Genomic DNA, 25,013 nt, shown 5'->3' on the forward strand with positions numbered 1-25,013 from the left:
GACATGAACAAAACCTGAGTGTGTTTCATAAGCAAGGGAACTCTTGAAGGGATAAATTTTGACCCTTACATCAATACTTTTCTTTTACCATATAAAGAAAAATTCAATCATAATAATTTTAATACAATTTTCTTTAAGCATAAATAAAAAGGATAAAAAGCGTAGGAGGGAAATTTTAATTTGGATTTTGACAATTAATAATTTTGTTTTAAATTTTTTCCAGTTTGAAATCTGATTCCAGATTTGTCAGACTTTGTCCAGTGTCACATAATAAAGCACTGTAAAAATAAATCTCCTTTGGGTACAAAGCTAAGGTCTATTCTATAGAATTACAGGTTTTCCAAAAAAAAAAGTATGTCCGAAGTATTTACCGGCACCACCATCAAATGAAGATCCTTTAGTTTCAGACACCTGAGAACCACATTATAGGGAACTGGTTGGGTGTTAAAGGGGCTACAACGTAAAAACAGCAATCAGTGCTTGAGGACAAGATGCTTCAGAGATTTCTTTACAGGAGGTGGGACCAGGGTCATGACCCAGGTAAACTTGGAGGCTGTGCTATACATCACAAAATAAGATGCTAGAATTAAAGACAAACAAACAAAAAAAACAAAACGTAAAAAGTTGGAGAAGAAAATAGGAGTTATGAAAAGAAAAAAAAAAGGAGGGAGAGTTGGAAGTGAAGGATTTATTTAAAAACTAAATACTTTATGGTTTTCCATGAATAGGATCTTCTTTCAGCTATTTAAGACGAGAAAGGATGAAGTCCTGGGAAGTTATAAACAATATGCCACTTGTGCTCTTTTCTGCCACTTTATCTGACCTGCTCAGTCCCTTTATCTTTTGATGAACAATTCCTCTTTCACAAACACAAGCCATGCGACTGAAGCTCTGCCTCTGAACATGTTCAGATTAAAATCTTGTTCTAAATATAGTAAGTGTATATGGACTTCTAGGATAATCAGTTGCCCCGTTTGTTTTCTGCACTTCTTTGAAATTAATGCACTCCTTGTCAGTGGATGTGTTCAAGCACAAGCTGAATGCCCATCCTGTCATGAACGTTATAGAATCAAGGGGATGTTGGCCTGTATGACTTCTAAAATGCCTTCCAACTGAGGTTACAAATCTTAATTCATTAACCAATTAATTGTTTGAGAAATGTCTCCCAAACATTAATGGAAAGGCTCTATGTATCATAGGGAATGCACTGGGGATACAAGAAAAAATATATAGCACTTATGCTGAAGGAGCTCACAGACAAACCGACAACGAAAAGTCATGTGGTCCATGCTGTGACGCAGATAAGGACAGGAAATTGTGGAGGCACACAGGCAGTTCTTATCACACTGGGAAGTCAATACTTTCCGGAGGAGGTAACATCGAGTTGAATTTAAAGGACAAGTAGGAGTTAGCCAAAGAAAGGAGGGGAAGCTTTCTAGGAAGAAAGAGTCTGGGTGACCACATCCTGTGCTATTTTTGACTTGGGCTAGGCAACACCTTCCAGGAAGATACCATAATGAGCACGATTTTGGCATCCCTAACTCCAGTTTTCACTCTATGTTAGATGTTCCTCCCTATTCTGTCTGTCTTCCTCAAGAAGCTGTGAGCTCTTGGAGGGAGAGGGTTTCATATCTGCATCACCTGCACCTGGTACAGTGTGTCGCACAGAGTAAGCTCAACAACACATGTTTACTACACGAATGAATGAGGAACGTGTAGAGCACAGGATTGTTCGCTGTGGTCCAGAAGTGAAGTGGGACATGGGGAAAGGAGGCTGACAGGCAGGCAAGGGTAGAATCATAAAGGGGTATAGTAAGCCATACTTAGACTCTCCTGAAGGCCAGAGGGCACCACAAAAGATGTGACATAATCAAGTTTATTTTTTAGAATGATTGATCCAGCAATGGTATTAAAAGTGAATTGGAAGGATGCATGATTAAATATGGAAGCAACCCTTAAAGAAAGCTACTTTAGAAAAGGAGCATATAGACCTGGACTTGGTGATGAGATCAGGATTGAAATGAGAGGCTAGATTCCATGGTCGAAAACTTAATTAAAATAAAACCTGTCTTCTTTTACCAGACTGCTTATAAATTAAAGTTTCTCTATTTTACCTATCCATCTATCTACCTATCTTATCAACTACCTATTTACAAACCTTACTACCAATCTGTTTGCTGTGAGAAGTATCATGTTTTATACTATTTTGACAGGCATTTACTTTATTATTTTCTTGAGGTCAGTTTGTAACTCAAGTTCAGATTTCTTAAGTTCAGTCACATACCATGTTCTGAAGAGTGCTCTTCATTAAACTACATGGTGTTAGGGAATATTTTGCTTGATTTTTGATGAACACTGTAAGATGGGATTCTTTTTTTTTTTTTTTTTTGGTTTGTTTTTGTTCAGTGTGAGTCTCATGAGGTTCTTTTAGACACCACTTTTAAAATTTTATTTATTTTGTTGTTATTTGAAATGTGATAGTGGGTTACAGAGACACATGAGCCCGGTCAGATCTGGATTCATCTGATGAGACACTGAAGCAAGAAAATGGAGAATGCTGAGAAAAAGAGAGCCTGAACAGACTGAAGAACTGGACTTTTCCTTAAGAGGCACTATTTATAAATTGCTTTAACAAAGTACGTATTGAGCCTGCATTTAACTTTCAGATTGTCATCAATTATCGATTTATTTATTGTGCTTTCTAGAATCTTATTCAATAAACATTTATTAAATACCAGTTTCATACCAAGCTATTAGGTGCTAGGAATACAATGATGATTAAATTATGGATTCTGGCCACAAACAGCTCACACTATACTGAAGAGGTCAGATGTGTTTGAAATATATATGCTACAAGATAACACAGGTAATGCAATGATAGAGGCCATCACAGGTGCTACATGAATATAGACCTTCTAAGTCATATATATTTAGAAAGAAAAATGGATAGATGCAAAATATTTGTATAACATCCATTTTTAAATATACTAAACTACTGCATCCAGGGAGAGTCCAAAATCTAGTTAATTATAATAAATACTAATTTTCTTCTAGGGAAAGGTAAAGTATGAGTCATGTAAAGCAGATCAACTTTTTTCTATTTTCTTTCTTTTCGGATTTGGGTCAGGCTGTGTGCCATGTTGCACAGTGTGTCTGCCGGCTGTAATTGTGACTCAGGAGAATTCTGAGTTAAGCTGAAAGTAGCCTTGTTCACTCCATCAGCTGAGTTGGGCCGAAAAAAAAAAAAAAACACCTCACAGAATCCTTATCATTTGGAATTCCCTCACAACTCATGTCTGATCCAAGTGGGTCAGTCAGTCCTCATATACTGTTTGAGATATTTCTTTGAGCTGACATATCTTTATGTACCCTGGAGTGAAATCTAGAAATCAGTTCAACTTTTATGGCTTGCGACTTGTATTCTGCTAACCTTCTGGAGTGATATGATGTGACATAAATTTGCTAAATCCTCCAGGCCTGAAATATATGTAATTAGACTATGTTTATGAGATGATTAAAAACTGAGCTGAAAAAAAATTCAAGTAAAGAAATATTCACAATAATTAATTTTTCTACAAAGACAAATATTCCAATCTTACATGTAGAAGTCTTAATGCATGTATAGGCATTGATGTGGCAAAATTATATGGTGAGCTCACAGATAAAAACATTTTGATATAAAAACAGACCCATCTTAGGCAATTAAGGCAAATGGGACCTGGCCAAGAGCAAATAAAAACATGGTTTGGAATGTAAAAAATGCTAAATTAATTTTTAAATGAAACACATTTCTATGAAAGTCACAAGAATTTTGAGGAAGCACGTTAATTTTTTAAATATATTCTTTGGGTGGTGCTTACTTTTTTTCATTAAACCCAATACGTTTTTAACACTTCATTATAACCATTGCATTGTTAAAGGATAGGAACTTTATGCTTTTTTAATGGCAGTAGAAGGGGAGAAAAGGGAACAGATAAGGCTGATGATAAACCTCTGGGCAGGTTAGAGGTGTTGCTGGTGATAATATCTCTGAAAAGGAAAGAGAAAAAGGGCTGCTGTGGACTGTGCCTCGTCTGCCTGGGATTGCAGATGACCTGAGGCAAGAGGAACAGCAGTAAACCTGCTTCATTCAGGTAGGTTGTGTCTGAGCTTTTGGTTGGCACTCTGATTTTTAGATTTCTAATCTATACATGCAAGAATTCACCTTGGTGTTCTTATAGAAGCAATAAATAGGCAAATCTGGAGAATCTTTCTGTCTCTGCCACCGTTAATCTCTAAAACGTTTTTTGAAATTCTTTTCAATTCCATGCTGAAGAACTTGGGTACCACAAGTAAATCCATAGATTAAGAATTGGCTTTTCAGCAAGAAGCAAGCATATGGATTATTTCTACATTGTCTTCTTTTTAAATGCTTAGAACCTATTTCAATACAATAGGGTTTTTTTCAAAATGAAGAAAAGTTCACAAAAGTTCTACTTAGGTTTCTCAAAACCCTTAGACATTGATCATTACAATGAGGAAATTTTTTTTATTATTTCTGGAAGCCTATAAAGAAAGTGATGTACTATTATAAAAGAGAAATATCAGACTGTGGCATCAGATCAGAGGACATGGGTGATAGGACTTTCAGAGCATGGCTTATGGGTCTCCATTTGGTCAAACCAAGTACTAACAGACCACTCATTTCCACTTGGCAGTTCTCTTGACACTAGATGAGACTATTGAAAAGTGTCGGACAGAAATAGATGGAAAAAGCACTACCCTCACCCACTGAAGTATGGGACCAAAAGAATTTGCTTCTTTTATTTTTTTAAAATCTTTTACTTTAACTAAACTAAGAGGTAAACCAAGGCGAGGAAATACTAATTTAGGTTAGAAAGTCAGCGTTAAGCTATGTAAAAAATGAGAACTCAGGATGGGATCAAGAAATTCAGTGAAATAAGGTAACTGCATTACTCCAAGAAAATGGCCATAAACAATTGTCATTTAGCTTCACATGAGATCCATATTTCCAGTAGGCATTTTGGTTGAGAATTTCTAAGCAGCAAGATTTAATTTTATCTTTGTTACCTTTTTCTCTCTGTTTTATCTTTAAAAAAATTAGAATGAATAGTTTAGCTCTTAAAACTAAAACTATATTCCATGTCTGGCATTTTAATTGTAGAGGCCAAGGGAAACAGACATTTCAGTTAAACATAAATATTTTCTTGGTAAGGTCAGGATAATGCAAATTAAGATGCACAGATATATCTCCTTTGAGGAACCACAGACCTCAAATGTAAAGGAAACCAAAATTTCTTAGGAAAAAATAAGTCTTTTCAGAAATAATTTGTAAATAAGAAAGAGACTGCCTCACTCATTCTTAACTAAAAGAAAAAAAGTGACACAAGTGCCTTAATCATAAGCAGTAGAAGAGACACATATGAGGTTAGAAAATGTTCTCTTTTGGTGAAATTTAACAATATTTATTAAACACCTATTATGTCACAGGCATGTTTCTAGATGCTCAGGATAGGTAAGTACTAGCAAGACTCAGCTTTTGGTCTTAAGAAGCTACTGAGAGAAATCAACATGACATCATACAGTTAAGTGATGATATGATAAGTGTTTTAATAGAGGTGTACAGGGATTCTATGGAAGTTCCTATGAAATCAAAAAATTTGTGGGAGGCTTCATAATGGCAAAATGTGCTTTCAGTCTTGAAGGGCATTCATGGTGGATAAGGGCGTAATTCTAATTACAAGATCAGCAACACCAAGACATGGGGGTAGAAGAGAACTGGCAACATGCTAGAAAATATCAAGGATGTTTCAGAATGCCAGAAATAGGAGAGTGGATGTGCTGCAGAGAAGCAAGTGTCCAGATGATGAAGCATCTTGTCAGCCTGTGTAGGATAAATTTAAACATTATTAATGATACATCACTGAGAAACTTTAAGCCAATGATGAATGAGAAAATGAGCCATAGGAAGGGTTACAGAAGGTTATGATCAGAAACAGGAAAAGTAGATAGATGGTCAATAATGTGATAATCAATGAGAGTGCATATAAGAATTTGAATTAAAGTAGTGCTGGTGGGATTGGAGATGGGGGAAGGATATAAGATATTTATTTTGAAACACAGGTAGGTCACTCAGTGCCCCACAGGTCATGCAAAATTCCCATCCTCATGAAAGTTACATTTTAATGAGGTAATCATATAGTTACCAAACACCTAATTAAAATATTAAATTTCATATGATTAAATATTAATTTATATTAAATTATTACATCTTGCATTTCACATATGAAATAGCCAAAATAATCTTGAGAAAGAAGAACAGAGCTGGAGGACTCACACTCCCTGACTTCAGACTATACTACAAAGCTACAGTAATCAAAACAACATAATACTGGCACAAAAACAGACACAGATCAGTGGAACAGAATAGAGAAGCCAGAAATAAACCCACACACTTAGAGTCAATCAATCCATGACAAAGGACGCAAGAATATACAATGGAGAAAAGACAGTCTCTTCAATAAGTGGTGCTGGGAAAACTGGACAGCTACATGTAAAAAAATGAAATTAGAACATTCTCTAACACCAGATACAAAAATAAACCCAAAGTGGATTAAGGACCAAAATGTAAGACCAGATACTATAAAACTCCTAGAGGAAAACAGGCAGAACACTCTGACATAAATTGCAGCAATATTGTTTTGGATCCGTCTCCTAAAGTAAAGAAAATAAAAGCAAAAACAAACAAATGGGATCTAAATTACATAATATAGTTACTCAGGTCTGAAATGGGAAAATTATATAAAAATTATACATCAGTATGTTACTTCCCTACAGAGCTTCATTGAAGAACTTCCCTGCCCTCGTGCTCCATTCAAATAACACTTTTGTAGTGTATATTTAAATGATCCGTAGATATATGTCTATATATTATAGTTAAGTGTGCATGTATGTTACGTTATATTATCTTAAATTACTCTATTTTTCAATTCCTCTTCCTTTTAAAACAAAGTTTCCTTTAGAATTCTTAGGTTTCAAAAGCAAGACCTGCTCTAGTTGTAAACATACGCCAAAAAGGAATACACAAGCCTGAAACAAAGAGGCTTACACACTGCTTCCCAGTAGCAAGAACTTTCTAGTACCACAACAGTCTGTCTTGGAAAAAAGTCTTTTTGATTGTTTTGGTCCTTTGCTCTTTATTCAAGATTGATTACTACCGGATCTTTCCTAGGGCGCTGTTCACAATGGTTTTAAATGACTCAAGCTTTGGCACCCCCTCACTAAAGTATTTGCTTTAGTGAATTCTAAATTCCTCTTACAGAGACTACAACTGTCTCGGAATCAAACTGCCTTCTGTAGTAATTACTGAGCACATGGTACAACAGGAGTCCTTGACATTCATTAAAAAAAGTGCAGCGGGTGGGTGAGGAAAAAAAAGAGTAAGAAAAATTAATCACAAGAAATTAGCATGTTTAAGTAAATCATTATAGTGCTCAGGAAGAAAGATCTGACAGAGACACTCAGAAGGAATCAGCCTCCAGGTTCAGCCAAGTTGCAGTTTTGCTTATCACTTCTCATTCTTCTTATACAGGCTGACGCACTAAACCATTTTTCCTTATATACTTGCAGGAAGGGCCATTTTTATTAGGGTTCCTTCATTTTAAAATGCTCTCTGATGCCATGAGAACTTGCTTAAATTGCTACCCATTCTTAAAGGGAAAAGGAGTTTTAATCTTCAAGGAAAAAACAGTGATCATACACTTACTGCAATGCAATATGCTCACAAAAACCCAAGCGTTCCACAGTCACAGGAACCTGAAGCTTTGTGACAGAATTATTAGCAGGTAAGTTGATTTTGCAGAATGTTTACCTGATTGAATGGCTTTTAAACAACACTGTAACACAATATTCTGGTCACATAAAATTATATGCACAGCTACCCTCCATATAAACAGCAATATTTACTACTCTCCAAATAAATGGTACTGATAAAACAAATAAAAAATATAATACGGGGCCTATATTATTTGTGAATTCATCCAAAAATCAAAATTCTTTAAAAATTTTTGCAAAAGTAAAAACTGTGGGTTTTTTCCTCAATATTTTACCTTTACTTATTTTTCTTTAAAAGGACACCTCTTTTTTCAGTTCAAAATGAGTTTTTATTTTACCATCCCAACTCAAGTCTTTTTATAATGCATTTTAGAAACTCATCAGAGTACAAATATTTATTTTGTTCTACAATGATGCTTTCTACATTTATCAATTAATAATTTGATTATTTTAGCAAGCAGTTATTGAAGAAAACCAAGAACAGTACCAGGCACTATGCTTTTTGAGCCATTATCCTTTTGGATACAACATTTATTTCTATAAGGAGCGTTTTAAAAAATATCTTATTTGTGTACTACTGTATGAATTAGCTTTGATAAACTGAAGTATCTCATATATTTACTATTTTAACATGATACTGAGATTATGATTCATAGTTTTTATCTCTATGGTATGAATGGCATCTATTCTTGTCAGGGCTTGAACTATTTGATCCGTGTGTTCAAATATATTAATTCCATAGACAGATTTTCTTTTGGTATAACAGAGACTGCTAGCAGTTTATCAAAATCTTTGTCTTCTTTTTCCTCAGCACACAGCAGGATTACATCACCTAACCTCCCTTGCAGTTAGATGTGGTCACATGACCCAGCTCTAATGGAATGTGAGAAGACGTCATATGTTCACTGCTAGGTCTCACTTATACACATTTCCATGTGCTCCTCCTTGGTCTTTGCCCTTCTACCAGCTGGATGGAGACAATAACAAAGTCACAAATAAAAGGAGTCTGGATACCTAGTTGGCTATGAAGAGGGAAGACAGCTTCCCAACCCAAACACTAAGCTAGGACTGTTAAATGAGCAAGAAATAAAGTGATAACACACTTCTGAATCTACTTGTTTTAGCAACTAGCCAATCCTAACTAATATAGTTGCAGAAAAGTTTGAAGAGCTATATTATGAGATTAGAAAAAAAAAAGAATGAGACTAATTGAAGCAACAGGGTTAAATGAAAGAAATTTCAGTAACTATCCTCCATTTGTTGCCTACACAGCAAATCCCGACAGAACTAGGACAGTCCATGGGTGTTGGAGTGGGAGAAGGGAGAGAATCAACTTGAGGCAAGAGCATTTCCTGCTGCTCTTCCTAAATTACCTTCTTCATGCCCCTCACTTTTCCTGGTATGGATGGTGCAAAGAGCCCAGGCTTCAGATTGGTCCTATTCAAATGCCTGCCTTGAGGCCAAGGTGGAGACAGAATTTGCAATCCTTTTCAGAGAATCTTAGGACAGTTTTATGTTTGCCAAGGACAAAGTGAAAGCACTGCCTTTCCTGAGATGATAGAAGACTTTACACCTGGTCTATTTCCTGTCTCCACAGTCCTTCTTCATCCTCCCTTATTGTCTTCACTTTATCTTAGAACAGGTGGCCCTTGCTTTTGTTAATATTAATATCTCCACTTGTTCTTTAGCAGATCTTTTCCCACCTCCTCCAAAGCTTTGTTTCCTTAAATATTCCCTTTTGGAATCACAGTGTCAGCTTCCTCCTTCCTTCTGACTATAAACATACTCTTTTTTCTTGTCCACAACAAACAAACAATCACACACACAAGAGAAATGACAATTAAAAAACAACTACCATCATAAAACCTATTTTGTAAATCTGCTACCTTGGGCTAGAGCTCATTTGTTTTTCACCTCTTTAACCCCTCATTTATATACCACCTACTCACTCTTTCAATCATTATTTACTCATTATTTATTGTTGTTATTAGCTATTAACAATTTGTTCAATATTAATTTGTTTCACATCGAATAACACGTTTCTGGAGGCACAAATATGATGAAGACAAAACTTTTGCTTTTGAGGACTTCGCAGAGCTGGGGAGAAAGACAGATGAAAATAATTACACAGCAAGATGATTTTTCTGTAGTCTAGATACACTTAAAGGGCTATGAAAGTGCCTCCTCCCTCAAAAGGTACAATTAATACTACTTTTCAGGCTGGAGAAGAAAGCTTCATAGAAGGAATGACATTTGAATTGAAAAGACATAAGCTTTTGTAAGGACAAGAGGAAAAAGAGTATTTAGGCAGGAGTCGCAGAAATAACAAAGGCAATAAGTAATGTGAGAAAAACATGGAGTACAAAGAAATAATTAAGTTGAAGAAACAACAAGTAGTCTGCTGTGGTTAGAATGAAGGAAAGGCAACTGAGTAAGAGACAGGGATTGGAGACTGTCCAGAAGTGGCTACTTAGAGCCCTAGTTTGAAGGGTCTTTAGTGAGTTTGGACCTTTATATTATAGAAAAGTTTTAAATAGGGAAAAGAAGCGATATTATCTACATGAAAAAGTCACATGATGGAGAGTCAGGTTATACAAGAGCCAGGAAGAGGGAAGCTCCTCAAAGGCCATTGAAAGCTTCAGGTAAATGTACTGGAGGCCCATACTGAGGGTTAAGAGAGTCCCGCACTTGCATTATGAAGTACCTCAGTGACCATAAAATAATTTTCCCTCTTCTGCTTAAGCAAAAAGTAGACTTATTGACTTTGACTCCTTCCCCAAATTGACTGAGAAAAGGCTACTGCAACAGGTCTACAGAAATTTCTAAAGGCAAACATCCAACAAGATTTGGCTTTTAAGACCTCCCACAGTAAGCCTCCCTTATTAAGTGACTTGTAGTCATGGCCAAATAAAAGAACTAAATGCATAATAACTATTACTTATTCTAAGCATTGGAAAAAGTGCTCATCAGCACCCAATTTTTGTCTTTTCCTATCTCCATCTGGCCAAACTGTTAAAAGCAAGACTTAATAACAGCACCCTCATGAACGAGAACTAGAGCCTTTTGCAGCAGGTGGTGCCCACCTCTGCCTACAGAATTGCAGCCCAAACAATCTGCTGGGAATTGCAGAGAACTCAGTAGAATGTGCTTATGACTCAGCCTGTTAAGTAGGAGGACTGTTATTGTTATTTTAACTCCTGCCAGAGTATGTGGGCAATGCTCCCTCTTTCTGTCTTGAGTTAACCAAGAGACATCCCTCTTCAAAACCTCACCCCAGAATAGGTCCTTGCTCAGTTAGAGCCAGAACAGTTTGGGGCCTGGGTATGACTGCCAGCTGATAGTGCAGATTAGAAAAGGCTTTCATAAAGGGAACATCTGATATCCTAATTTACCAATAGAATTTTATTTTTAGAATGTTTAATCTGCCTTTAAAATTATTCACACGGAGTGCCACAGACCAGAGCCGAAAGCTGATGAGGCAGTAATCAGCACAAGTCAAGGTACTTATTTTCGGAAAGGATGGTGAAAATACCAGGGTTTCTTTCTCTTTCCCTTAACTCTTGGGGTATTGTGGTCCTACTGTTTGTCTTTCTCTTGCCAAATGTTCTCAACAGTGTAAACGTTCATCAAGTGCTGCTCCTAAGGAATACTGTAAAAATGAAACAAAAACATCAGCCTATTTTACAGAATATTGTCTTAAAGGATAAACTTCACCCATCGATGTACGATGAAAAGATGTAAATCTATTCTGAAGATAAAGCAAAATCTAAGCAATGTCAGGTTGTGGCAAGTCTTAGTATTATGTAGACAAAAGACGGTGTGGAATAGGAAAATAATATGTTCTGCTTTCAAAATGGTTTTCTCATTTCCACTCAGCTAATTTTTCTCTGTGTTTCTGGTGCTATAAATTATGATTCAAGATTACATATCAGTAGAATAAAATTTGGTCATAATGCTATAAAATCATGTGTCAAAAAGATGCAGGAAAGCTCTTCAGCATTCCAGAAGCGAGGGACTCTATTAAGACAAACTGAAAGAATCATGAAAAGGGCAACAACCATCACTGGTGTGCGTGAAAGATAGCATGTGTATTCCAAAGTAACCTCTCTAGGCCTTCAAAAAGTGAGGGTCCACCAAGATAGAGATACCATTCTAGACACAGCTCAGAACATCACATAGTCTCTGCCCTCAGTGGGGAAAGAGAGGGTGTTGAGATGACATCAGGGAGGTAGAAGATGTCAGCTTATATAGCACCTTCCTGGCCACAGCAGGAGCGTGGGTTTTCTTCTGACTATTAAGAGCAGTCATTGGTGGATTCTGAACAAAAGAGTCATATCAACTGATTTACAAAAGATCAGACTATGTGAACAATACATTATACAAAAGCAATATTGAGCACAGGAGCCTACTGCATTCGCTAAAATGAGAGAGAGTAGATTCCAATGATACAGGTAAAGACAATGAGAAATGATTAGATTCTGGACAGAGACGAGCTTGTTACTGTTATTATCTGAAATGAGGCTTAAGAAGGTTAAATAACATGCCTCTAATAGGTAGTGGAGGCCAGAAATAAAGCAATCGTCAGGGTCGTTTACTACGCTTTAAATGTCTACATGAGACTTTTGTGTCAAAAAGATGCTGATATTCTATGAAGTGGTCAGACTTAAATGTTAGAGAGATATAACAACCTTTATACTAAGAACTACATGTATTAGGTTTGAAAAATTCAATTCTAAATTTTACAGAATTAGTAATATTAGCACATGATTATAAACATTTTGTCATTTACAAAGCATTTTCACTATTATCCCATTCAATGTTAGCATAGCAAAATAGAGATATCTAATAGTCACACTTATGATATCACTGAAGTGTCAACTACAAATTGGCACTTGCCATTGGCACTTGTCATCTACCTCTACAAGGATTAGATCAGGTACTGCAGCTGCTGATTTTCAACACCCCCTGAAAGGAGTTCAGGGTGGACAGCAGAAATGAGGCACTCTGTGCTCCGGGGCGGGGGGGGGGGCGGTGGCGTAAACAGGCAGAACAGGTCTTCAGATAGTTAGATATTCTCAGGAGCTGATTTTATGAGCCCAATTCGTATATATTCTCAGATCTAGAAAAGCAGGAAAATTCTTCGTGGTGACTTCTGCTTCCCATGACTAGTAATAACCTGCACAAGACTAGCAGAAACCTTCTGTAAAAAATATGTGCTTGATTGCATGTATTCCCCCTTCACCAAAATCACATATATACTGACCTTCCCCCCTGCCTACTTGGACCGGTTCCTCAGAGCTATCTGAAATGCTGTCTCCCCGGCTGCAGTCCTCATTTTGCCCTAAATAAAACTTAACTTACAACTCTCATGTTGTGCATTTTTTAAGTCGACAGAAGGAATCTTTGCCATTCTCAATAGTTTGTTTTCTTTTTTTAACATCTTTATTGGAGTATAATTGCTTTACCATGGTGTGTTAGTTTCTGCTGTATAACAAAGTGGATCAGCTATATGTATACATATACCCCCATATCTCCTCCCTCTTGCGTCTCCCTCCCACCCTCCCTATCCCACCCTTCTAGTTGGACACAAAGCACCAAGCTGATCTCCCTGTGCTATGCGGCTGCTTCCCACTAGCTATCTATTTTACATTTTGTAGTGTATATATAAGTCCATGCCACCCTCTCACTTCGTACCAGCTTACCCTTCCCCCTCCCCGTGTCCTCAAGTCCATTCTCTATGTCTGCGTCTTTTTCCTGTCCTGCCACTAGGTTCTTCAGAAGCATTTTTTTTTAGATTCCATATATATGTGTCAGCGTATGGTATCTGTTTTTCTCTTTCTGACTTACTTCACTCTGTTTGACAGTCTCTAGGTCCATCCACCTCACTACAAATAACTCAGTTTCATTTCTTTTTATGGCTGAGTAATATTCCATTGTGTATATGTGCCACAGCTTCTTTATCCATTCATCTGTTGATGGACATGTAGGTTGCTTCCATGTCCTGACTATTGTAAATAGAGCTGCAATGAACATTGTGGTACATGACCCTTTTTGAATTATGGTCTTCTCAGGGTATATGCCCAGTAGTGGGACTGCTGGGTAGTATGGTAGCTCTATTTTTAGTTTTTTGAGGAACCTCCATACTGTTCTCCATAGTGGCTGTATCAATTTACACTCCCACCAAGAGTGCAAGAGGGTTCCCTTTTCTCCACACCCTCTTCAGCATTTATTGTTTCTAGACTTTTTGATGATGGCCATTCCGACTGGTGTAAGGTGATACCCCATTATAGTTTTTTTGGTTTGTTTGTTTTGGGGGTACGCAGGCTTCTCACTGTTGTGGCCTCTCTCGTTGCGGAGCACAGGCTCCAGACGCGCAGGCTCAGTGGCCATGGCTCATGGGCCTAGCCGCTTCGCGGCATGTGGGATCTTCCCAGACCAGGGCACGAACCCGTGTCCCCTGCATCGGCAGGCGGACCTCTCAACCACTGTGCCACCAGGGAAGCCCCTCATTATAGTTTTGATTTGCATTTCTCTAATGATTAGTGATGTTGAGCATCCTTTCATGTGTTTGTTGGCACTCTGTATATCTTCTTTGGAGAAATGTCTATTTAGGTCTTCCGCCCATTTTTGGATTGGATTGTTTGTTTGTTTTTGATATTGAGCTGCATGAGCTGCTTGTATATTTTGGAGATTAATCCTTTATCAGTTGCTTCATTTGCAAATAATTTCTCCCATTCTGAGGGTTGTCTTTTCGTCTTGTTTATGGTTTCCTTTGCTGTGCAAAAGCTTTTAAGTTTCTTAAGTCCCATTTGTTTATTTTTGTTTCCATTTCTCTAGGAGGTGGGTCAAAAAGGATCTTGCTGTGATTTACATCATAGAGTGTTCTGCCTATGATTTCCTCTAAGAGTTTTATAGGGTCTGGCCTTACATTTAGGTCTTTACTCTATTTTGAGTTTACTTTTGTGTATGGTGTTAGGGAGTGTTCTAATTTCATTCTTTTAAATGTAGCTGTCCAGTTTTCCCAGAACCACTTACTGAAGATGCTATCTTTTCCCCATTGTATATTCTTGCCTCCTTTATCAAAGATAAGGTGACCATATGTGCGTGGGTTTATCTCTGGGCTTTCTATCTTGTTCCATTGATCTATATTTCTGTTTTTGTGCCAGTAGCATACTGTCTTGGTTACTGTAGCTTTGTAGTATAGTCTGAAGTCAGGGAGCCTGATTCCTCCAGCTCCGTTTTTCTTTCTCAAGATTGCTTGGGCTATTCAGGGTCTTTTGTGTTTCCATACAAATTGTGAAATTCTTTGTTCTAGTTCTGTGAAAAATGCCAGTGGTAGTTTGATAGGGATTGCACTGAATCTGTAGATTGCTTTGGGTAGTATAGTCATTTTCAAAATGTTGATTCTTCCAATCCAAGAACATGGTATGTCTCTCCATCACTTTGTGTCATCTTTAATTTCTTTCATCAGTGTCTTATAGTTTTCTGCATACAGGTCTTTTTTCTCCTTAGGTAGGTTTATTCCTAAGTATTTTATTCTTTTTGTTGCAATGGTAAATGGGAGTGCTTCTTTAATTTCTCTTTCAGATTTTTCATCATTAGTATATAGGCATGCAAGAGATTTCTGTGCATTAATTTTGTATTCTGCTACTTTACCAAATTCATTGATTAGCTCTAGTAGTTTTCTGGTAGCATCTTTAGGATTCTCTATGTATAGTATCATGTCATCTGCAAACAGTGACAGTTTTACTTCTTCTTTTCTGATTTGGATTCCTTTTATTTCTTTTTCTTCTCTGATTGCTGTGGCTAAAAATTCCAAAACTATGTTGAATAATAGTGGTGAGGGCTTCCCTGGTGGCACAGTGGTTGAGAGTCTGCCTGCCAATGCAGGGGACATGGGTTTGTGTCCCGGTCTGGGAAGGTCCCACATGTTGCGGAGCAGCTGGGCCCGTGAGCCATGGCAGCTGGGCCCGTGAGCCATGGCTGCTGAGCCTGCGTGTCCGGAGCCTGTGCTCCACAATGGGAGAAGCCACAACAGTGAGAGGCCCGCATACTGAAAAAAAAAAAAAAAAAAAAGAGTGGTGAGAGTGGGCAACCTTGTCTTTTTCCTGATCTTAGTGGAAATGGTTTCAGTTTTTCACCATTGAGAATGATGTTGAATAGCTTGTTTTCTCTCTCTGGGTAGATACTGTGCCTTCCTTACTTTTCTAACGCCAGTCCCCTCAACTCCCATAAATGAATCCTAATAATATTGGTGGAATAAATGAAACTGCAATTTAGGTATCAAACAGGTTAAGTTTTCCCCATACTTTTTCTGGTAGGAGTATAGCTTTGAAGTCTGAGAGAGACGAATTTGAATCTGGGCTCTGCAATCACTGTATGATGGTAGTAAGTTACCCAATATATGTTGGCCTTGATTTCCCATCTGCAAAATTGCATTGCACTTGTGACCTGCAAGGCTTGCATCAAATCTTACAGGTACTCATATTTGCTCAGTAAGGGTTAGTTAATCTCTTCTTTCTCTCCCAACTCCGTCAGAGTAGTAATTTACTCCCTTCAGAAAATAAAATTTATGAAATATTCTATGTCTATAAATATTATTATATATTGATATTTCTTTTACCTTAAATGAATTGTAACATTAAATGTAGTGATAGAGAAAATTAGAAAAAAATCCTTTTATAAAGTTTCTCTCATGATTTTTGAAGGGCATATGAACAGATAACATGGGCCAAACAAAAGTGTTTTTCTTTTATGTATCTTTCAAATTTCAAGGGTAGTATTTACATTGTTTTTGGGAATAGTCAGTATTTCACCTATGGGGAAATAAAACAAATTTCAATATTGTGTTATGGCAAAAGCAGTAAAAAATATGAGTACCATTAGTTAGCAATATCCTTACAGCCAAAAAAACAAAACAACAACAAAAAATCTTTTCTAATAGGAAAAAATGAAACAAACAGAATTGGCATGATATCACATATTAAGATATTTGGATCTCTTATATAGAAATCTGGGAGATGCTTTGAAAACCATACTTAAACCATTTTAGCATTAAACCTTCAAAATGCTGAAAGTTGTTTAGAAATAATAGTTAATAATACTGAGCACCAGATGATTGAAACATTACAATGAGTCAACTTTACCACAGAGTGAGTCAACCAGATCTTTACGTATCAATATGGATGAATCTCTAAATATAATGTTGGGTGAAAGCAAGGTGCAAAAGAATATCTGCAGTATGATGCCATTTATACAAACTTTCAAAATGTAAATGATCATACGGGACATTGTTTCATATATATGTCATTAAATTTAGGACATGATTAAACATAGGAAGGTTATATCATCTTCAGGATTACAACACATTTTAGGAAGAAGGGAAAGGTTTATTTCTTTAGAAAAGATTTCAACAAAGCTGAATGTTAGCATTTTTTCAAATTCATGTGGCTGATACTCAGGTATTTCTTATAATATTTCCCATATTTCACTTTGGAAATTTTGTAAGATTTCTTGATTAAAAATAAAATAATAAAGAAATAATGAAAAGAGAAAAGTGCATACTGCTACGGCGGATTTAAGACTGGATATTCAGTACTTCCAGTAACAAGAGATTACATGAAAATGCAGCCTTTATTTCCTAGAATAAGAAATCATTCATCTGTACTCTTTCTGAAATATTATTCTGCTTTTATCAGAGGAATTTTGAGTTCAAAGATGTAACATGAAAGAAAATATTCTTTCTGCTTGTAAACCGAGCTAAAGTGTACACACTCCTTTATTTACTCATGTAACAACTGTAAAGTAACAAGTACAAACCTAAAATAAACGGTTCCCTGCCATCTCTTTGGGTAAGTGCATTGTCTTTTTTTCTTCCTTAATCAGAGAGAACCAACTCAACACAAACAAGAATCTGATGACTAGGCATTTCTACCACAACTAGCCTCACAATAACAGCTGGGCTGACATTCTTTCCAGTGCCTCGATCCCAGATCCCAGGATACAACCTTGGGTGAACTTCTATACCTATACCTACCTACCTCCTCTCTCTCTGCCTCATGCCCCTAATCTATAAAAGGAGCAACCTTATATCTACTCACAGGGTTGTTATACAGAATAAATGGTTTAGTTCATGTGAAGTAAGTCATCTAGGATCACAAATGGCACATAGTAAGTGTTGAGAAGACACTATTGGTATTGTTAACCATAGCAGGAGAGACAGGCTTAGTGCAATTCTATTTCAGAGAAAGATTTTTTCATTCATTTACTATGAAATCATTCAAAGCATTATGAAATGCTATTTTAATAATCCTAAGTCTATTAGCTGTAGAATGCATGTATATTTTTCCCTTATCAAAATGAATTGATACTTATTTAATAAAGATTTTTTAAAAAATGTGGTTAACAAAGGTTTAGTTTCCACAATTGTGGGTTAACTCTTTTATTGTAGAGAGGATAGGGTCTTACCTATTCAAAGAAGTAGTAAAATGGTAAAGTTTGTTATATTGTGTTCTCAAAGGGTTGATAATATGTTCTGGTTTCTTTCTGTAAAAAAAAGATGTTAGGAAATTAATAATTTAATCTCTGATCCATGTATATCAATTACATCATGTAGGTCAATACTAAATTCAACTCATGGCTTTATTCTTATATCGGGTAACCGAGACTATGAGATAAATTTCATGATGGTTCCCTATAGTCATACACTGAGCTAGGTCCTTTTCTGAGTGTTTCGAATAGAGAAGTGAAAATGCTAACTGTTGCAGATTTTTTCTTACTTTTTAGCTTCACTCCAGTGAAGCTTTTAAAAAGAAAAAATAATATTTTAAATTGTTTAAATTGTCTTCAGCTAATAAATAGTAGGCAATTGTATTCTCTCCCAAGAGAATATATTTGTCCTGGTAAATTGTTAATTACATCCAGTAAGCTTTAAAGCACTGGGCCTCTAGCTCAGTCTGCACTGATTCTCTACAGCACAGGATGGAAGGGAATTTTTTAACAACTAATTACATTTTCTGTCTAGAGTACTAAACTTATTTTGACATTCAGAATCCTAAAAGTCATTCTGGATTAGTAGTTCTGCTTAGAAATTCCACTAGAACAATACAAAGTATTTCTTACTGAAATAAATACAATTACTAGAAGGCACTAGCTTTGTTTTGTACCTTATAAGCCATTCAGGTGTACTCGCCCTCAATACATGAGTGTATTAAATGCAAGGGGCAGAGCTGAGCCTCATTTTTAAGTCCTGCTCTCTTACAATAGATGTCTAAATCTACACATCACTATGTGTCTCCACCAAGGACTGTGCGATTTTCACATCTGGTAAAACAGACCTCATCCTGTTCTCAAGGAAGATGTTGCTCTACTAGTAAGGAGCCTTAAGAGTTAAACTGAGAGCTATTAATTCTTCTTCAAGACCCAGAAGGAAAGGTAAACTTGGAAAGACATAAAGCAGGTGCCTCAGTTCTTCTCTGTGACCCTTCAAAGAAAAATGTGTATATGGATATGAGCAGACAAAGTTTTGATTCAAAAGTGACAAACACTGACTGGTCCAAGACCTGTATTAAGTGCTTTTACATGTATTAGCTTACTTAATCTGTGAGCATTCACATACAATGTACAGTAGCAAACAAATCTATTAATGCATATTAAAGATAGAAAGGCTTAACATTTAAAAAAAATAAAGAAAATTCTGCAGGCAAGAAGAAACACAGTAGAATTTTCCATTCCCTCAAATAACTTGATAGATATTTTAGGGAAAAAAAATTTGACTACCCAGACCTCTGTACACAGCTATTTTTTCCTTTAGTCCAGCTCAGTGGTTCTCAAATTTGGAATATATATAACATTATTATACAGAGTGCTATACACAATAACAAGACTCTATAATATAGAGTTCTATGCACAATAACAAGACTGAAGAACTTTTCTTTTTGCAAATGCTCAATGACTTTTATTGAATTGTTAATGAATTGTTAATGATTTCAATAACTGGAAACAACATCAATAAATTAGTTAAATAAATGACAATACATTTGAAGACTAGAATATTTTGCAGCTTTTAAACAGTATCAACTAGTGTTATGAGTACTGGTATGAAAAGATAACCAAAATATAAAACAAATGTTTAAACAGAATGTAAAGTGAAAATAGCAAGTTGGAGAATGCTATACATATAGTAAGACTAAAGAAATTTTAAGGGTCGTTTTGATCAAAAGCAAATTAAACCTCACAGGTTGATTTTAGAACAAAAAGAAAATGGTAAATCAGCTCTGGACTTTGTTCAGAAAGAAAGAGTTCTTGGGTAATTAATCAATGCATACTGAACAAAATATCATCCTTTATTTCTTCTTTAAGTTCCTTCTTTTCCTTAAATTCTTTAACACGCATAGTTTTTTCACTTCATCTTCATGATTTTCAAATTAATGTGCACACACATATATGTGTGCAAGTACAAAATTATATATGTGTGCATGTATATTTTACTCTAGTAAAAATAAGAAAAATAGGAATTCTCTAAGAACAGGGGTCAGCTAACTATGGCCCATGGACCCAGTCCATCCTGATGCTGCCTGTTTTTCCAAATATAGTGTTCTGGGCACACAGCCACGTCCATTCATTTCCTTGTTGTCTATGGCTGCATTCATGCTCCACTGCCAGAGCGGAGTAGTTGTGACAGAGACCATGTGGTCCTTTATATATTTACGTATCACCCCAAATATTTACTATCTGGCCCTTTACAGAAAATGTTTGTTTACACCTGCTACCAAGGAACATGTTCGTCATTTGAGTAACACTAAAAACAATATTGAAAAATAATCCCCTGTCTTTTAAAGTTTTTCCAAAAATTAACTCAATAGTTATATATGAATGAGAGAAATTCCAGCCTTAAACACTTAAAAACTAATTTAATTCCGACAGAACTGGAGAATTATTGGCCAAAGGATGAGATGATTATTTGAAAGTTGACCGTGCCCTGCCCAGCACCTATTAGTCATAAAATTAATGCCCCATTTACCCATCATCCAGACTTTTGTGTGGTTTTTTGTTTGTTATAAAATTAAAATGACTATCTTTTTTCTAGGCTTTATTTTATGAGAAAAAGATAAATGTCATCTGGGAATTATTATTATTTTTTTTTAGTTAATTTTTTATTTGTTTTATTTTGGGCTATTTTGGGTCTTCATTGCTGCGTGCAGGCTTTCTCTGATTGTGTTGAGCAGGGGCTACTCTTCGTTGCAGTGTGCGGGCTTCTCATTGTGGTGGCTTCTCTTGTTGCAGAGCACGGGATCTAGGCACGCGGGCTTCAGTAGTTGTGGCACACGGGCTCAGTAGTTGTGGCTCACGGGCTCTGGAGCACAGGCTCAGTAGTTGTGGCACACAGAATTAGTTGTTCCACAGCATGTGGGATCTTCCCAGACCAGAGCTCGAACCCGTGTCCCCTGCACTGGCAGGCAGATTCTTGACCACTGCACCACCAGGGAAGTCCCTGGGAATTATTTTTAAAAAGCAACTTATGGCCTATTCCATAAGGCACATAAAATCGAATAGTCATTTTAAATTAACATAGTGCAGTTAGAGGTGATCATTTTTATTCCATACCAAAAGGTTTAAATTAACACAGTTTTTGTTAAGAATATTATTTGGCACAGTTTTAGTATTTAATATATTATATAGACAGGCTGCAACACCCCTAAAATAATATTAGCAAACACTTACACAGCACTTATTATGTGCCAATGTTCCAAGCACTTCATATACATTAATTCACTTATTCCTCACAATCACCCTCTAAGGAGGCAACTGTTATTATCCCCATTTTACAGATGAGAAAACTGAGATCAAGAGACTTTAAAATGCCCTTCCCAGCATGACACAACTAGAAAGCAGTCAAGCCTTTCAGCCTTTATAGACCCTGAGAGTTGGTTTCAGATCTTCAACTCTGGTTAACAACAAGTTCAGACATAAAGGCTTTGTGGCTTCTCTGAGAAGTGGTATTTCACCAATGGAAAACTGCAGTTTACTGGAAATACTTAGCACATCTATTATTCAGTATATTCAGCTTCTTGAACAAATTGAAATTTACTCAGCTGCTCCATTATTTCTATCAGGTTTGCTTATGCCACTTTCCAGAACTTCTTAGAGCTGGGTCTGAACATTGTCGAGAATCATGACTGACACCTGACAAAATCAACTGGTTGACAATGATATTTAAGGGCTGCCTAGCCATGATAGAGAACAGGATGTGCACTGGCATCACAAAGTAAGATGTGAATCATTTAAGGAGGAACCCAAGACAAACACTTGTTCAGCTATAAACAAAATCAGCTTTTATCAGCTGGTTACTCAGATAAATAGGACATGCAGTCAATGCACTTAGGCTGCATATAATCCATGTTTGGCTGTGGTATATTTATATGCAAGTTATGTGACACCTATAGGGTTGACGTAGAATGATAAATTCATGCAGACTTTCAGAATCTCATAAAGAAAATATTGCCAAGGCATGGTTTTCCCAACTGATATAAGAACCCAAGTTTCATTAAGCAACAAAGTAATGATGAAACCTTTCCTGGATTGCCAGACCAGGATATACTTTTCATTAACCTTTGAAATACATTCTAGCATTAAGTATCATTTGGTTATTTTTCACATTTTGACAGACTTTGTTAGGTAACCTAAACGCTGAGATGCTTGAAGTTGCTGGAAATCCTGAATAGCATTTCTGCCGGCTAAGCTTAACCTCATTGGCTAGCGTTAGCCTACTCGGTTAGCTCTCAAATAAACAATATTAACATCATTCTCCATCTCTATCAATCTGCTTTATGAGGTTTTGAACAGTTCATGTAATTCAGTGCATTTGTCCAGGATAACAAGATTTCAACTAAATTGCCAATACCGCTGGGAAAATATCCACAATCCAAGCAGTCTTGAAACAGGAGAGCAGGTACCAACATAAACCATTTAGTTGAACATACTACTAAGCCATTTCTATTCCCTAAAGGTTCAGAAGCAGTTCATTAGCACTGGTTATTTGTGAGTAGCTGAAAGTCACAGTGAACCAAACTGATAGTTGGACAGATCAGAGAAAAGATCTTCCTTTCTCAGTGCTTTTGCCAAAGTTCTTTTAGGAGAACATTATGTTTCTTGCAAAGGAAACATGCTTAAAAATATGCACTGGAAAGAACTAAGGACAGTTAACACAAGCCCTATTCAGCACATATGGTCTCCAGTTGACCAGAGAATCTAGGTAAGATAGACAGTAAGAATTTCCCCTTTTAATACCCAAACCTGCTACTCCAGGCGATTGCCAAGGACTAGCTGATTGCATGAAGGTGACAATAGAAATTCTTGTCCAAAGAATCTCAACATAATTCAGGGCAGTAAAAATAGGCTACCAACAGGTGAAGGGTAAAGGACTGGATTAGTCAGAAAAGTCAGTCAAGTTCCTGAGTCTTCACAAAATAAAGGTTTATATACTGTTCATACAAATCCTGATGTGAGTAGGGTAACTCTCCTGGTGGGGACCCAGTAATCTGACTGTATTCTTCTCATTGCTCAACTAACTCATGGCCTCAAGATTGCTGCAGCAGGAGACGAAGCCATCTGGAGGGCTGTGCATTGGTTCCTCCATGTTTTAACACGGAAGGGACACACCTCACTGCCTCTCACAGCCTCCTGGACTGAACTAACAACATGGCTCTGCCTCAGTGCAAGGTGCTGAGAAACAGGGAAGACACATGGAGGTTTGCTGAGCAGTACGAGTCTCCATTGCACTAGGGAAAAAGGCATGATGAGATGCCCAGTGGCTGTTTTAGGGCCCTGTTTAGATTCCTTCCTTGTTGAAAAGTGTTGAAAAGAAATAATGCTCAGTGATATCAGCTAAAAACTTGTTTTGCTAAATTAACACATGCTGACTCTGACTGTGTGTGTGTGTGTGTGTGTGTGTGTGTGTGTGTATATGTATAAATAAATAAATAAATAGATAAATAAATAAGTAAATATTTTATTTTCTTAACATGAATTGGCACTGCAATACAGACAACCTTGGGGAGCAAGAGGCCACCTGTCAGTGTTTTCACTTGCTGATGTATTGCACTGATGTTTTCTGCTCAGAATCAGATACAGCTGAAGAACTAACTAACTTCTTTGCTTGACAGAAAGCCATCTGTTCATCTGTTTCTAATTTTTATACAAACACTAACCGTTTTAAAAATGGTAGAATAAGTTAATGCAGACGCTCAGGTTCATGAGGTGTAAGGGAAGGGACTGGGTGGGGAGGGGCACAAAAGGAAACAAGGCTGCCACAAAACTTATCGTGCCAGATGTCACATAATGATTTTACTCTCATGTTCAAAATTTTTCTGTCAAAGTGATAAAGACTAAGTTTCTTGGCCTGGCCTCAAGGGCTTCCATACTGTGACTATACTCTACTTTTTCAAGTTTATCCCCAACTTTCTACCATCACAAGCGCTCACAGCTTCTTAGACTAGTTATTTTGTAGACCTATTAATTGCCCTTTTCTTTGCAGCTTCATATTTTTCTTCTTCCCTTCTGCAAAGTCCTCTTCTTTTTCTTTTCCGTGTCTTCTTGCCTCCCTGCCTCCCTCTCTTCTCTCTCTTCCTTATGCCCTCTAGGTTTGGCAACACCTTGTGGAACTGAAGCCCTCTTCTCTAAGATCCACCCCCACCCTCCCATCTCCTCCAAGAATGCCCACTGCTGCCTGGTTCTTGTTTTTATCACTTATTTGGCATTCATATGAACTACTTTGTGTTGTTACTTAAGCTTATTGAAATGGAAACAAGTTCACATCTCCACCCTTTTTTCTGCTTTATTTCAATTCTAGAAGTCATTGGTTTCTATCAAATATATGAATTTTGGGCTTCCCTGGTGGCGCAGTGGTTGAGAGTCCACCTGCCGATGCAGGGGACACGGGTTCGTGCCCCGGTCCGGGAAGATCTCACATGCCGCGGAGCGGCTGGACCCGTGAGCCATGGCTGCTGAGCCTGTGGGTCTGGAGCCTGTGCTCCGCAACGGGAGAGGCCACAACAGTGAGAGGCCCGCGTACCGCAAAAAAATTAAAAAATTTAAAAAAAAAATTAAAAAAAATATATATATGAAATTTTTTCATAGTATTTTGAGTTCAAAACAAATACAAATGAAGGACAAAAAATATT

The 25,013-nt window shown here is 36.9% G+C and overlaps 1 protein-coding gene across 6 annotated transcripts in view; it reads right to left on the minus strand.

The window, feature by feature from the left end:
* The window catches only part of MAP2 (microtubule associated protein 2), a 210,050-nt gene that overhangs the window by 86,060 nt on the left and 98,977 nt on the right, over positions 1–25,013 (minus strand). For all 6 annotated transcript variants that reach the window (XM_029225970.1, XM_029225969.1, XM_029225966.1 and 3 more), the window contains exons 3-4: positions 18,301–18,378; positions 1,642–1,647 (exon numbers count right to left, since the gene is read on the minus strand). The gene's annotated coding sequence lies outside the window, so the exon portion shown is untranslated. The remainder of the gene's footprint in view (positions 1–1,641; positions 1,648–18,300; positions 18,379–25,013) is intronic.

The sequence above is a fragment of the Monodon monoceros genome, unplaced genomic scaffold (assembly GCF_005190385.1).
Source record: "Monodon monoceros isolate NGI ecotype Baffin Bay Population unplaced genomic scaffold, NGI_Narwhal_1 Super_Scaffold_16, whole genome shotgun sequence".
In the NCBI taxonomy this organism is placed as follows: Eukaryota; Metazoa; Chordata; class Mammalia; order Artiodactyla; family Monodontidae; genus Monodon; species Monodon monoceros.